Source organism: Phoxinus phoxinus (genome assembly GCF_949152265.1).
Source record: "Phoxinus phoxinus genome assembly, chromosome: 22".
NCBI lineage: Eukaryota > Metazoa > Chordata > Actinopteri > Cypriniformes > Leuciscidae > Phoxinus > Phoxinus phoxinus.
In genome coordinates this window covers 8,537,634-8,553,906 of record NC_136897.1, presented here as the reverse complement: position 1 = coordinate 8,553,906, position 16,273 = coordinate 8,537,634, and the positions used below count along the sequence as shown (strand labels likewise).

The 16,273-nt window shown below is 36.3% G+C and overlaps 2 long non-coding RNA genes across 2 annotated transcripts; one reads left to right on the top strand and one right to left on the bottom strand.

Annotated features, from left to right (window-relative positions):
• Positions 1-7,547: 7,547 nt before the first annotated feature.
• LOC306990200 lies at positions 7,548-9,589 on the top strand. Its single transcript, XR_013795835.1, has 3 exons — positions 7,548-7,629; positions 8,340-8,441; positions 9,126-9,589. It is a non-coding gene; the product is annotated as an uncharacterized lncRNA (long non-coding RNA).
• A 2,641-nt stretch (positions 9,590-12,230) lies between these two features.
• Positions 12,231-13,703, bottom strand: LOC306990907. The gene is made up of 3 exons (XR_013795972.1): positions 13,609-13,703; positions 13,351-13,466; positions 12,231-12,380 (listed from the first exon to the last, which is right to left on the bottom strand). It is a non-coding gene; the product is annotated as an uncharacterized lncRNA (long non-coding RNA).
• Positions 13,704-16,273: the final 2,570 nt, after the last annotated feature.

Genomic DNA, 16,273 nt, shown 5'->3' with positions numbered 1-16,273 from the left:
GTGCAGGAAGCTCTGGGCTGGACGGGACCAGCGGTGCAGGAAGCTCTGGGCTGGACGGGACCAGCGGTGCAGGAAGCTCTGGGCTGGACGGGACCAGCGGTGCAGGAAGCTCTGGGCTGGACGGGACCAGCGGTGCAGGAAGCTCTGGGCTGGACGGGACCAGCGGTGCAGGAAGCTCTGGGCTGGACGGGACCAGCGGTGCAGGAAGCTCTGGGCTGGACGGGACCAGCGGTGCAGGAAGCTCTGGGCTGGACGGGACCAGCGGTGCAGGAAGCTCTGGGCTGGACGGGACCAGCGGTGCAGGAAGCTCTGGGCTGGACGGGACCAGCGGTGCAGGAAGCTCTGGGCTGGACGGGACCAGCGGTGCAGGATCAGCAGACGGGATCTCAGGAACAGAAAGAAGCGTGAAGGCGGCCATCCTGGGAACCAGAATTAGGCGTGGCCGCCTTTTTGGCTGGAGACTCCCCAAAGCTGCTGCTAGATCCATTTGTGGTCGATTAATCTGTCACAACGGGCGAGCCAGAAGAAGATGACGAAGTCGAAGTTCAACAATAACACTCTTTAATTAAGGCTCAGAAGACACGCAACAGTGAGCATTGCTCAAACATTAATCGACAAGGAAGACAGGGGAAACAGGAACTAAATACACTGAGGATGACGAGGGTACAACAGGTGATGACAATGAAGGATGATTAACTGATTAACTAGACAGGTGATGAAAATGAACTAATGAAAATGACGACAGAGATGATGAAAACACTGAAGATGGAAAACAAACTAAAAGTCCATGATAAACGTGACAGTTAGTTTCTGCTACTTTTTTGCCTGTACTTGATTACGGTGATGTTGTGTATCAATTTGCTTTTTCTCATCTTCTCTCCTCTTTGGATGCCATCTATCATAGCGCTTTAAGATTAATATCAGATTGTAAACCTTTAACTCATCGTTGTATTTTGTATAACAGAGTAGCCTGGCCCTCTCTGTCCATTAGAAGGAAAATGCACTATTACCTATTTATTTATAAGGCTATTCTGGTGTTGTTGCCTTCATATCTAGATTGTCTAATTCAAGAAAAGTATTTTGAAATATTCCCTCTGGTCTGAAAATAGTTTTACCCTTTCTGTTTCACTTGTAAGAACTGAACTGGGAAAAAGGGCTTTTATGTATGCTGCTCCATTTGAATGGAATCGACTCCAAACTAAATTGAAATTACAAACTCTAGTGCCTATGGAACATTTTAAAACTATTATTCGGTCACTTGAAGGAGACTCAATGATATACAATTGTTTTTTAAGTGTTGTAATTTTATATTTGTTGTTTTGATCTGTAATTTTGGGACTGTAACTGCTGTCCATTCTTGGCAGGACACTCCTGTGAAAGAGATTTTTAATCTCAGAGAGATTATCCTGGTTAAATAAAGGGAATAAATAAATAAATAAATAAATATATATATATATATATATATATATATATATATATATATATATATATATATATATATATATATATATATATATATGTAGAGGAATACTTAAACAATACAGGTATGTTTTATATTTAATTTTGATTATCATGGCTTCTGTTAAGTAGCTCTTTTAAAAAAATAGATTACGTTACTGAAATTGTTCAAAGAGTTTTATACAATTAATATCTTATTCACTGTAGCCTATGTACTAAAAAAAGGTCACAAATTTCAGTTTCCATGTTCCAATTTTATATACAACAAAACATCTAAAGGATACTACAATGCCAATTAATTAAGTGATACAATAGTTTTAGTCACAGATAAGCTTCACTGATAAGTTATACCAACTATTTCTCTGTATGCCCCAAAATGAGAAATCCAAAGGCAACAGTGGCCAGGAACAAAAACTCCATCAGTGTCACGGACACGCCAGGCTCCAGTCACACACACTCAGTGCTCCCTCTCTCCTGATTATTGTTCACCAGCACATGTCCCTCATCACCGCAGTACTCAGAACAAGCATAGAAGCACACACCTCTCAGTCACGATTCGCCTGGCCTTGAATGCGAATACAGGCTCCTTATCTAGGTGTCTTAGCTTGTAACCCAAAGAAAATAAAAATCAAAAGTGAGATCTTTTTAACATATCAATTGTTTATCCTAGACAGAAATGAGGTTACTTTAACATCAAATGGAGATTTTAGCTTGAGTCTCCACTTGTCTCCTGACACAAAAACACACATTTGTCTCCTTAAAAGTTTTAGAAGAGATCTCAATAACATCACACACTGTGCTCAGACTTTTCTCCTAAACTAAAGACTCCAATGGTCTCACATTTCCCCCCTGTAAAGTTTCAAAAGAGATCTCAGTTATATCACACACTGTGTTCAGACTCCAGCCATTTAATGTGCCTTTTAGCAAAGTTAGCAAAGGGTTACCTTCCCTGTAGCAATTCTCCTGATTGTTCCCCCCTGACGTTGTTGAGATCTCATCTAAACGTTCGAAGAAACAAGCGTGAGACCATTGGAGTCTTTAGTTTAGGAGAAAAGTCTGAGCACAGTGTATGATGTTACCTAGATCTCTTCTGAAACTTTTAAGGAGGCAAATGAGAGTGTTAAGTTTTTTGTGTGTCTCAGGAGACAAGTGTGAGAAGCAGGAGATTCAAGCAAAAGTCTCCATTTGATGTTAATGTAACCTCATTTATGTCTAGCAAAGAGATGCCCACCATGTAAAGCGCAGTCTCTCGGGCACCCTCCTGCCTGCGAGGGGTGATGGGGCTGTGTGGTAAGCAGGGCGGGAGGTTAATGACCATCACCTGCATGCCACACCGGCCTCGAGTTTCATGGAAAAGCTCGCAAAGGATGTAAGGAGGAGTGACGACAGTGCGAGACAAGAGAGGACCAGGCCTGGACTATTTAAGTTGTGTTTTATGTTTGTGCAGAAGTCGTCCGTGAGGTGCTGCTGCTTTACTTTCATTTTGTTGTTTGTTTATTTTGATATTAAAGGTCACCAGTTCACCAGTTCAGTCACCATGCACTACATGTCCCAGCTTCCCTCCTTCCGATCACCTGCACGCTGTCAGTAATCATCACCAGCTGTCGCCCATCACCTCATCACTCGAGCACCAGTGAAAAGGACTCCACGCACACCTGTCCTGTCCTGGTTTCTGGTCTCCAGTTCCTCGCCCTCCTCCAATCTCTGTGATCTCGTCCTGCAAAGGAAAGTTCTATAATCTATCAGTGACTTTCTAATGTGTGTGGCCACTCACCTTCCATCAGTCATCGTCTGCTTTTCTCATCTGCCTGTAAATTCTTTAATTTCCTTTTCAGTTTGTACCAAAAGCATTTGGATTATTTGTAAATATACCCGTCCAGTGTGTGATTCCATGATATACTCACATTACATGTGTCGTATTTTAATTAACATATTTTTACATGTCATCTCAATTGAGTAAATATCTTATTGCATTCAAATATAACTTATAAATATTATTTAGTTCATATTGTACATTAATTCTTGTAGAACACCACTCTTTTTCCATATATTTGGAAAAGCACATGTGCAAAAAAAAAAACTATGATACAGCATCAGGCATTAAAACCAATAAATATATAAAACACTCCTTTATAATAACAAAATCCTTCATAATTCAAAAGTGTCTCAACATAGCCTTCAAAATACATGCTGGTCAGATAAAGTTAAACTGTAAATAAGCTGTATTATACTAATCTAAGAAAATTAACAAGGACAGCCATCATTATTCACACTCTATATATGCTCACTATTCTACAAGCAGTCTATAGTGAATAAAATGGTTTGCACATACAGGTAATATAAAAAAACATCCAATACATCACAAAAATCCATTAAATGTGTAATATAATTCAATGTCATCCATTCAGCAGCAAAGACCTTCTCAACATTGTTAGTATTATCAGCACAATTGTGATATTTAAGGTTAACTAACTAGATAAGCACACTGGAATTATCTACAAAGGTTTAAATAGTTTGAAATTAATTAATTCCACAAAAAGATTATCAATAATGTGTTGCCTTGCTAACATTGTAATGTGTGTGTTGTAATTTGGCAACCAAAAACTACAGTTAAGCTTATGACCTATAATTATTTATTTTGTTGATGAGGATGATGAGGATGGTTATTATTATTACCAAATTGAACTGTATACTGTATATATATATATATACATACATTTTTATCACATTACTGCTTTGCATTGTGGTATACTAGTTGTGAAATCACTGACACACCAGCTTCTCATGGCTTATTGATGTAATAGTAAATTATTCACAATTCATTTAGTTAATCTTAAATGTGAAAAAAGTCCAATAACACAGTATCTGTTAATAATTATTGTTATTATTATTATTTAAATCCTTCTCTGAGGTTTTCCTAAAACTTGATTTTAAACTTTATTTATTAATTTATTTACTTTTTCAAAGATTTTTCAACCTTTGATTGCCAAGTTTAATTAATTTGTGGTCTAACCTTGGCATCTCTTTCCTAAGTCTTTATTCAGCAGCTGAATGCCACACACACAAACAATTAAAAGATAACTTTGGCATTTTTTTCTTTTATTCTGTTGAACGCCCAACAATAGAATTGAGAAAGTGAGAATTTTAAAAGCAGCTCGCACTGATTAGCGTATTGAGCCTGAAAAGAGAGATTTTGATCATCAAACCATCGTATGTGGGAGTAAATTTTGACTGGCAAACACTTTTCCCATCACACAATTTTTTGAAACGCCCGATATGCTGAAGTCCTTCACAGTTCTGACTTCACAGAGTCTAAGCTCATATGACAATCATGCAAAAAAAAAAGCAAAAAAAACACACAAAAAACATTCCAACAAAATCTATTATATAAACATAGAGATATAACAATACACTTTATTTTAAAGCAATTACCCTTCAAATCAGCTAAGAGGATCTATATGCCAGGTAACTATATGCCAACATTGATTTATCCCAGTCATACATGACAAAAAGCACCTCACACAAAGAATGTCCATCACAACTCTCCCAATTTCCTGCATGTTGTATAATACATAACCCCTGCATTAAAATAGCAGGAGAAATGCAACTTTGATCTGCTACCATTCGGACCGAAGGCTGTGTAGGATTTGCTAGCTTCTTCAAGGCGACTGATGCAGCCGCGACTGTAGCGGTGGGAGTAGGAGACTCCACTCGGGAAAAGACAAAGAGAATGTATTGCCCATGCTGACTAGGGAGTGTGGGGGAGGACTAGGCATGTGTTCTAGTTAATGACATGTCACCAACTGGGATGAAAGGTCAAAACTTAACACAGTTCACAGGAAAGAATACTACATTACTTGTGTTGTTGCCATACTCTAAGGGCTTCCTGCAGAATGCGAGAATGTGTCACGCTGTGGTTTGCACTGAGTAGATTAACTGATGTCTGCTGCTGGGAGCCTCATTGGTCCGAAAAATGATGAGCTTGCTGAATCTGTTTATAAAACTGCTTCCTTTCATCTTTTTGGTTCTTTTTTGTGTGTGTGTTTGCCACATGTGCTGAAGATGAAACAAACTTTAGTTTTGGCAAAGCAAGAAGGAAATATCTGGTTAGAAACTCTCGTCATGTGCCATCCGAGTCCTCTGCGAAACATATCACAATCTTAATGCCAGAAACATACAAGACACAAATGCTGTAGGTCCCACTGTACATACTCAACATGCCTTTACTGTTACTGTGGCTGTACCAAACTTCACTGCTCAATAATGCAGTTACATTCAAGTGTTTGTCCCACCAGATGTGTTGTTATGCAGGTAGCTGTAAAAGTAACTTTACCTAATCCTGCTAAATGTTGCTCCTCTATGATAGTAGCTGACTTAAAACCAAACAAAACAGCTCAATCCCTGTAATAATAACTCTCAGAACGCTAGGTTGCATTATTAATTGCAGTCTGACATGAAGACTTCACACTTAAATACACAAATAAATTCACTACAATCTCAACTTTACCAAGTAAAGAAGGCTTGGAACTTCAATTGGACTCCAAAATGTATGAACAACAAATGAAAGTCTATGCTCATTGAAAATGTTTATTAAACTAAACTGCATCTTTAAGCTAAATGGCTTGTCTTTGAAAAATTTGACTTGGACTCCAATTAAAAAACTTGAGTCTTGTCAGAGACTTACAAAATGAAGCTTGTTGTGTTTGTATTCACATATTTCCATAGCATGTTGTTGAAGTGTTTTTGTCATCTGTCCTGATGTTCGTTTTTTCAGTTGTTAAGTCTGGTGACAAATTATATAATTAGCTCAAGTGATTTTTAAGCAATAACAAGCAGATTTGTTGTGTGTGGGCTCATCCGTTAGAAGACCAGAGTGTCTCTCTGCAGGTGTATTTGTGAGATGAAGTGATTTGTTTGCGCCTTGTGTACAGCATCTGTTTGTTCCCCTTCACATTCAGGCAATCTAAACGTTGTAATACTCCTCCGCTGCCCAACACTATGCTCAAAGATTTCTATGTGGAGACTGTCAGACCACAGTTTAGAGACTAGATGTCACCTCTGTAGAAGATAAACGGATGTTCTGCTGCTCCTGAGGACACTTCCTGAACCATTATTCTCTCACGCCTTCAGGGCCACTGGCTCACACGGCTCTCCATCTTTGAAATTTAATTGCTCAGTCTTCCCAGACTTCTGGTTAAACTTAACATTGTCCTCCAGGTAAATCAGAGATTGGCTGAGATGAAGTGGACTCTCTCCCTTACTCCGAGCCCAACTGATGTATTTAAAGCCCCAACTTTAAAAACCAACCATCCAAACAGCCTCTACAGTGTCCTGCATAGCACATTCCTTCATCTTACTTATAAGATAATTTGTAACCCCTGCACTTATTGTTACTAAAGACAGCATAAGGACGAGAAGCCAGTCATTGATGAAAATGAATGGGATAAGTATTCAAAATGCCGTCATGTGATGATCCAAAAATAGTATTGGCATATACATTACCACCTCTTTACAACAGTCCGTACTCTAGGACACATATGCATATTAGCGGACCAACCTGAACATATTTTTTTAAAGCATGATTTCAACTAAAGGGATAGGACATTTTTCGGTAACACTTTATAATAACTGCATGCTATTAATAATTAATTAAGCATTAGTAAACAGTTAATTCATAATCTATAAAGCATTAATACACAGTAACAATCAGTTAATAGATACAGCTATATATGTGTTATTCTTGATTTATAAGCATATCTATAATGTGTTTAATACAACCCAGTCTCACGGCAGTTCGTGATATGGTCACGTAATTTAATCTATTGATTCGTGGCACGGGCACGTTTATTTCGTTATTTTCGTAATTCCAGCACGTTTTTTAAAACTAATGTATTTCAATGGGAAGCATCTTTCGTGATCAAAGCACGATTCTATCTGCCTATCGGGCTGCAGTAGAGAAGCTGTTTAATCAACATTTATTCACGAGATCTTATCATGGTTTATGTATTTATTTTAATTATATTATTTCGTTCTTATTGACAGGGAAGCTGGATTGCTTTGCTGTTTATTGATATTTAAAAAATATATTTTATTAGTAGGAAATCGCGGTGAAGAAGTCTCATTCCGAACACCTCGCGATATTTGGCATCAGTTCACGTGTGCCAGATGTTGGTAAGTAGTCGTAAATACGCTGTCCTAATAATGTTTGATATAATGTATTTTCTGTGTGTCGAAATTAATCAGATTAGCTCAAGTTCAGTCACTGCATTATATCTGTCATCTCAACGGAGGCTTTGCGTTTCATTGCTTTCTATGAAAATGGTTTCTATGGTGATTAAACACTGTCTGTCACGTGATGTGCTATACAGTAGGCCTAGAGTAGACCTTCAATCAGTTAATCATATTCATATCAGGTTTTTAAGTTGTACAATTAGTTCCAAAGTTGTATGTGTAGTAGAAGCACAGTAAAAACAACACCATGCTTTTACCACAGTAACATTAGTTTTACTGTGATAAGTGTAGTAAAAAGACAGTAATCACACAACTTACCATGCTTTTACCACACTATTGGTAGTTTTAATGTGGTACTTATTGTAAATGCACAGTAACCACAACACTAACCATGCTTTTACCTCAGTAACCTTAGTTTTACTGTGATGGGTAGTAAAGGACAGCAATCACAAAACTTACCATGCTTTTACCTCAGTATTGGTAGTTTTAAAGTGATAATTGTTGTAAATTATGCATATTAACCACAACACCTACCATGCTTTTAATGCTTAATAATGTAACATCCAATATTTGTAAGGAAAATCAGTACTTTTTCCTTTAAATAATCCTATATATTATACATAATGATATTTTATTTTCTCTGTTTTCAGCTGAAAAGACCAAAAGGGCCTTTCGAACTCAGTCAGCCCATTATTGTTTGAGGACAAGTAAACGGAGGAGACGGACCGCTGCAAAGACAAATATTCGCAATGGTACGTATGTGTTGGTTTTAACCCTAAATCAAACATTTTATCAAGCATTTGTTGTTTCTTAAACCTGTTCTTACAAAACCCATAGCCCAATCAGTATGAACAGTCTCAAAGTCTTAATAATTCACAAGATTTAACAAGTTGTCAAATTCGTACGATACTAGTACATATTTGTATTCTCGTACATAATCCTGCAGCTTTTACTCCTAGTGCTCATTGGCTACTGCCTCAATTCCTGTACATATTTATCGCGATATTTGTAAATCAGTTGCGCCCCTTCTTGGATAGTAGTCTGATGTCCCACACACTGTCAGAAAGTTTATATTAATTGCATTGTGTATTCATTCAAATTATTACAAATTAGTCCCTGTCTGTTGTGTGCATGTTCCAATGTCCAATGATACACGATGTCTCTCCACACCTCATAACCTACCTCTGTTTGCAAGAGTGGAAAAGCTAATCTGACTTGTCACATGACATCAGATACGCGATTATTTTGTCGTAATCAGATCAGTTACACTGCTGATTACTGTCCCGTTTGCATATAAATCATGTTATTTTTAAACGAGTTCATATGATTATTGCTTGCTATTAAAGACATACTTTTATTCATAGAAATGCCCACATATCAGTGAACGTATAACATAAAAATGCTTTTAACATTTAATTATGCAACACTCTTTACAGAAATATATCCCACAGTTATGGATAAACTCCCAACATCATCATCAAGTCCTGTGCTGGGCACATTGGGCAACAAGTGTCCTCCAACGTATTCGATCCGTGGCCAAGTTCTCCGCATCTTCCCATGGGACACTGACATTGTTCAGGTCTTCGTGAAACATCTGTCTCCATGTCTTCCTTGGTCTTCCCTGTCTCCTCCATCCTCCTGGTGGTGTCCACTTCATCACTGTCTTTGGGTGGTGTTGTTTGGGCATGCGTCGGATGTGTCCAGCGAGGTGCACCCTTTGCTCTGTCACAGTTTCTGAAAGTCTTCATGTGAAGTCCCACTCCTCCTCAGGATCTCTTTGATATATGCAGAACCAATATTGAAAATAGTGATTTATCTTTTTTCCATATTGTTAAAGCATTTTGTTTTCTCTTTTCAGCTTCATAAACTGTGCTTGATGTCTGCCTAATGCCTTTATCAAAGAAGCATCAGTGCGCATCAGGTGTTTTCCTAAAGGACATATTCATTGCCATCCATTAGTTCTAGTCATGCAGTGACTTCATGATGCAATAGACACATGTATGTTTCTGCAAGTGTATAGCAGGTGTTTGTCCGAACAATTGAAGATACTGAGAGTGTTCAGGAAAACCTTTAGAAAACAATCCATATTTATGGAAATCTTATTGGTGCTGAAAGAATATTACAGAAATGAGACACTTGACATAATGGACATTATTCTGAGTTTGTTACCTTTACATTTAGATGGACTTAATGTCTTACATTTAGCTTCATTAAACCTTTTATTACAGTGGTCACTATAGTAAATGTCCACCATAACTACATCTATAGTATCATCATTACATCACTACCTGGTTAATGTAAATGTAATAGGCTATACCCGTGAATGTATTTTATTGAAGCATTTTCTTACTGACGTTTATAATCATTAACTATTTTAAGTTGCCTTTCATTTAGTGACAATAAAAGTGATTAATGATCACAAGGATGTAGAATTAAAGGTGAGTGTAAAACGTTGTGCTTACGTTTTTGCCTATTTGTTCTTTAAAGCGAAGAAACAAATATATTTTCACATAACAAAGTTGAATCTCATCTCTTGGTTTGTAAAAATATAACTTCATCATAGCGATTTGTTTTAACGTTACTGTATATGTCCCTATAATAGATTGCCCTTGTATCTTATACCTGTTTTTTTTATATATAATTAACTTATTTTTATACTGTTGTGCAGTAGGTTTGGCACTACATTTGTCTTTAAACAGTTTGACATTAAATATTGGAATATGCTTTCAAAATTGTGTGCATTCATTGTGATTTTGTTACATTTATTTGAATATAATTGATATACCTTTGATATACTATACATACACTGTAAATGTTAGAAGCACTTTAGTATATGTAATTATCTTTAAAAGTTTATCTTTCAAATGTATTTATTAATTAGTCTAATCAAATAAAAACATTTGTGTCATTGATCATGTGATCTCGTTTTTGAATGGTAACCACACAAAGGAGTCTTTTGTTTTTAAATGTGAGTTTTATAATTTAATTAGAATTAATACATTACAGCCCAAATATTGTTTGGGTTTAAATATGAAATATTTAAGGTATCTATCCCTTCAGCCGGAACCAGAAGAGATCTGTCATCATTTACCATAAATGGGCAAGTAAGTGTGACGCATCTGTACAGCTGGATTGTTATTGGCTGTGACTTTATCGCAGAACTCGCTGTGATTGGACTATCGTTTAACCCATATAAAACGGCGCTTCATGTTACAAAGTATGTTTTGGTGTTATTATTGCGTTAGTTATACATAAAGTTAATGATAAAGTGTCTCTGTTTTGTGAGAAATTGCTCCTTTACTGAGATCCCCACCCTAACCCTAAGCATGGCTGCACATTTCAATGAACTACAGGACAATGTTTCCTGTTCCATTGATAGCATGACAGAGATATGTGGGTAATGTAGTTTAAAACGTTTAGTAATGAAACAATAAATGTTAAATACATAATATCTTTAATGGACAACTGGATATCTAAATTTGTTCATTGTGCAAACCTTTATGACATATATGAGGGACAGGCTGAAATTTGATAATTTACTGTGAGCACTTTAAAAATAACCTTTATGCCAGCTTTCCGTATATGTCAGAAAACTGGGCCCAACATTATTTAGTAAACATAGCATAAGCAGTTGTCCTGCCGATTTTCTCTTTGATACACTAACCGGACTGTGAGTTATAGCCATTTGAAATGTGCAGTTTTTTGCTCTACTGGGGGGCCCTTGGGGGTGGAAGTGCAGTACAATCTACACAGATCTACACACACTATTACACAGGGATAATGCACCATTCAGTAAAACAAACAAAACAAAACAGTGCCTACATTTCCTTTTCACCCCCTCTGATTGCTGCTTATATGCCTGACATCAGTAACGTCTACTCTATGCTTTCATTTTAAATGCAGTAGTAGATGTACTAGAATGATCAACATGGATCATCTTCAATTATGCTTGAAGTGTTTATAGCAAGATAGCCACTGCAGCCTCTTGTTATTCACATAGCTTCCCTTTATTTCACTGCAAACATTGCAGTTGCAGCTTATACATGCAAGTATGTGCAACTTTTGTTGCATTGTTTTGTTGCAACTTTTGTCCCAAATATCATTAACCAGATCTAAATGTGTATGTCCTAAGAAAAAGAATCATGGTAATTAATTATATGTAGTTGTTTTTAAATTATGAACTAAACTAAAGAAATAAGAAATTAAAATTTCTCAAATATTGTTTTTATTTACTGTACCGAACACCACTTTCAATAAACAATATTCACCATACTTTATTACACAACACTTTATTGGAGGACACAGCATAAAGTTGATAAAGTAGCATAAAGACAATGAGATTCAAGATAAATAAAAATGTTTCTTCAAAAATACATTAACATCATATTAATCCATTCACAGCTGCTGAGCCACAAAATGAGTGCCAGAGAATCATATTCAGTCACCTATGATACAGAAAACAGATTTGATATTGTGTTGGAAAATAATTATTCATTATCACAGCTAAACTGGTTTCTTGCTCTTCCCTGTAAATGTCATGTTCATGTTGTTCTTCCTCGTCTAAACAGTTTGTTCAGGTGTACCCTGTAGTACAACAGATGAACAGAAGATGTGATCACTGATGTGGTGTAGCTTTTTCTCAACCAGAGGAAGAAGTCTCAACATCCCATTGTCAGGCGTTCTCCAGTTCTCTGAAAGTAAAGCAAAAAACACAAACAATACAAATTAAGTTGTTTAATGGACAGTCAGGTCAGCTTATGGCTACGTTTACACGCGGATGGCTATTTTTATAAACGGACATTTCACCCCTCTTCGTTTTCAAAAATAACATCGTGCACACGAACCCGTGTATATGCCGTCCAGAGCATGCCAAACCTGTAGGTGGCAGTGTAACAAGAAGCTCAAGCCCACGTTAGCCAATCAGAATCCCGAAAATAGTCTCATATTGTGACGTCGCTGCCTAAAACTCAGTTTTTCTCAGTTTACATGCAAACGTGCAAACAAAGTTTTCCAAAATAGAAATAATCGTTTTCTGTAAATGAGAGGCCAAACCGCAGGGAAATATCGGTGTCTTCACTTCGTGTAAACGGGGCCTATGTTCTGCGATATATTAAGCAGTGATGGGCTACTCTGGCCCTTAGCGTCCACTGTCCTGCAGATTTAGCTCCAACCTCAAACCCTCCTGCCTATTGTCTATAAGTAAAGCTGAAGACTTTCATATGTGCTCAATTAGGGTTGGAGGTAAACTCTCAACCTTAAAAAGGAGAACGCAAAAGGGCCAGAGTTGCCCGTTCCTGATTTAAATTTACAAAGCAGCAGTCAGTACATTATATAATATACACATTGATTTATTTTATACATATATATATATATATATATATATATATATATTATATTTCAGCACATTATATAAGCTAAGTACTGAACAAAAAATGTTTTACCCATATCAACAGCAACCTATTTTAAAATATCTTTAAGAAAGGCATGGTCTCTTTTGCCTTTGCAAGTGATGCTTGATTTTTTTCAAGACAACATACTCTTCTGTCACTTGTTTCAAGAGCTTCACTTGGTCAAAAACCAAGTGATAACCTGTACAATGTAAAATTGTGAACATCAAATTATGTACTACATATTACAGCATTGTTTCAATACAAGACATACCAATGGATTTGCGCACCTTTCTGTCTTCTTTGGGCACCAGATGTTCCTTCCTCACCCGAAACAAAGGACTTATTCGATTAGCTTGTGTTGATATAAGGACTGGTCTTCCTTTTCTGCTGTAAAACAAGAAAGTATCTACTTACTCGTGCAATTACTATTGTTCTTGAAACATAAATTAAGACAGTTATAATTTACCTTACGATTCAGGAGAGAGCATTTGATGAGTAAATACTGATTGAAATGTTCTAGAAACTTTACCTGGGAAGGGCTGATCTCGGCAAGATCCGCTGCGACTCACTAGTAGCTCTTGTGAGGGTTGGCTCTTAAAAGAGCTGTTGAGTTTGATGTTGTAGAGATAAAAAAAAAAGGACAAAGTAATCCTGCAATACAGAAAGGAAGGTAATTTTATTACATTACATGCAAGCAGTCAGTTATACAACTGTAGGATATATTTCTGTAAAGAGTGTTGCATAATTAAATGTTAAAAGCATTTTTATGTTATACGTTCACTGATATGTGGGCATTTCTATGAATAAAAGTATGTCTTTAATAGCAAGCAATAATCATATGAACTCGTTTAAAAATAACATGATTTACATGCAAACGGGACAGTTATCAGCAGTGTAACTGATCTGATTACGACAAAATAATCGCGTATCTGATGTCATGTGACAAGTCAGATTAGCTTTTCCACTCTTGCAAACAGAGGTAGGTTATGAGGTGTGGAGAGACATCGTGTATCATTGGACATTGGAACATGCACACAACAGACAGGGACTAATTTGTAATAATTTGAATGAATACACAATGCAATTAATATAAACTTTCTGACAGTGTGTGGGACATCAGACTACTATCCAAGAAGGGGCGCAACTGATTTACAAATATCGCGATAAATATGTACAGGAATTGAGGCAGTAGCCAATGAGCACTAGGAGTAAAAGCTGCAGGATTATGTACGAGAATACAAATATGTACTAGTATCGTACGAATTTGACAACTTGTTAAATCTTGTGAATTATTAATTATTCATACTGATTGGGCTATGGGTTTTGTAAGAACAGGTTTAAGAAACAACAAATGCTTGATAAAATGTTTGATTTAGGGTTAAAACCAACACATACGTACCATTGCGAATATTTGTCTTTGCAGCGGTCCGTCTCCTCCATTTACTTGTCCTCAAACAATAATGGGCTGACTGAGTTCGAAAGGCCCTTTTGGTCTTTTCAGCTGAAAACAGAGAAAATAAAATATCATTATGTATAATATATAGAATTATTTAAAGGAAAAAGTACTGATTTTCCTTACAAATATTGGATGTTACATTATTAAGCATTAAAAGCATGGTAGGTGTTGTGGTTAATATGCATAATTTACAACAATTATCACTTTAAAACTACCAATACTGAGGTAAAAGCATGGTAAGTTTTGTGATTGCTGTCCTTTACTACCCATCACAGTAAAACTAAGGTTACTGAGGTAAAAGCATGGTTAGTGTTGTGGTTACTGTGCATTTACAATAAGTACCACATTAAAACTACCAATAGTGTGGTAAAAGCATGGTAAGTTGTGTGATTACTGTCTTTTTACTACACTTATCACAGTAAAACTAATGTTACTGTGGTAAAAGCATGGTGTTGTTTTTACTGTGCTTCTACTACACATACAACTTTGGAACTAATTGTACAACTTAAAAACCTGATATGAATATGATTAACTGATTGAAGGTCTACTCTAGGCCTACTGTATAGCACATCACGTGACAGACAGTGTTTAATCACCATAGAAACCATTTTCATAGAAAGCAATGAAACGCAAAGCCTCCGTTGAGATGACAGATATAATGCAGTGACTGAACTTGAGCTAATCTGATTAATTTCGACACACAGAAAATACATTATATCAAACATTATTAGGACAGCGTATTTACGACTACTTACCAACATCTGGCACACGTGAACTGATGCCAAATATCGCGAGGTGTTCGGAATGAGACTTCTTCAGCGCGATTTCCTACTAATAAAATATTTTTTTTAAATATCAATAAACAGCAAAGCAATCCAGCTTCCCTGGCAATAAGAACGAAATAATATAATTAAAATAAATACATAAACCATGATAAGATCTCGTGAATAAATGTTGATTAAACAGCTTCTCTACTGCAGCCCGATAGGCAGATAGAATCGTGCTTTGATCACGAAAGATGCTTCCCATTGAAATACATTAGTTTTAAAAAACGTGCTGGAATTACGAAAATAACGAAATAAACGTGCCCGTGCCACGAAACAATAGATTAAATTACGTGACCATATCACGAACTGCCGTGAGACTGGGTTGTTTAATAATTGTATTGTCATATTTTATTAATGATCAATTTATCATTTCTAAATGAAGTATATTATTATTTACAAACCAGTTATTTTGGAGTTGTCAGTGATTCATAAGAGCACTTAGAAATTGTAAGTAAATAGTTCATTCAGGTAGTTATATAAAGCATTTAGTAGTGGTCAGTTACTATTTTTGTGAGCTCATCTATTGTGAGGACTGTTTATGCCTTGTAAAGCATTTGCAAAGGATATTTAAAGGCTCATTTGTCTTCTAAACAGAAAAAAGTAACAAACAACACCACAGTATTACAAAACATAGACATATTAACAGCCTTTAAATATCCTTTGTAAATGCTTTACAAGGCATAAACAGTCCTCACTTTAGATGAGCTCACAAAAATAGTTTACTGACAACTACTAAATGCTTTATAACTAACTGAATTAGCCCTGAATTAGAAATACATGTTAATAAAGCATTTACTAACACACTAAGTAACTATTGCTATATGTCTGAATAATAAGATGTATGAATATACATTTAAATAGTTTATTGATAATTTACTTACACTTTCTAAGTGATCTTATGAATCACTGAC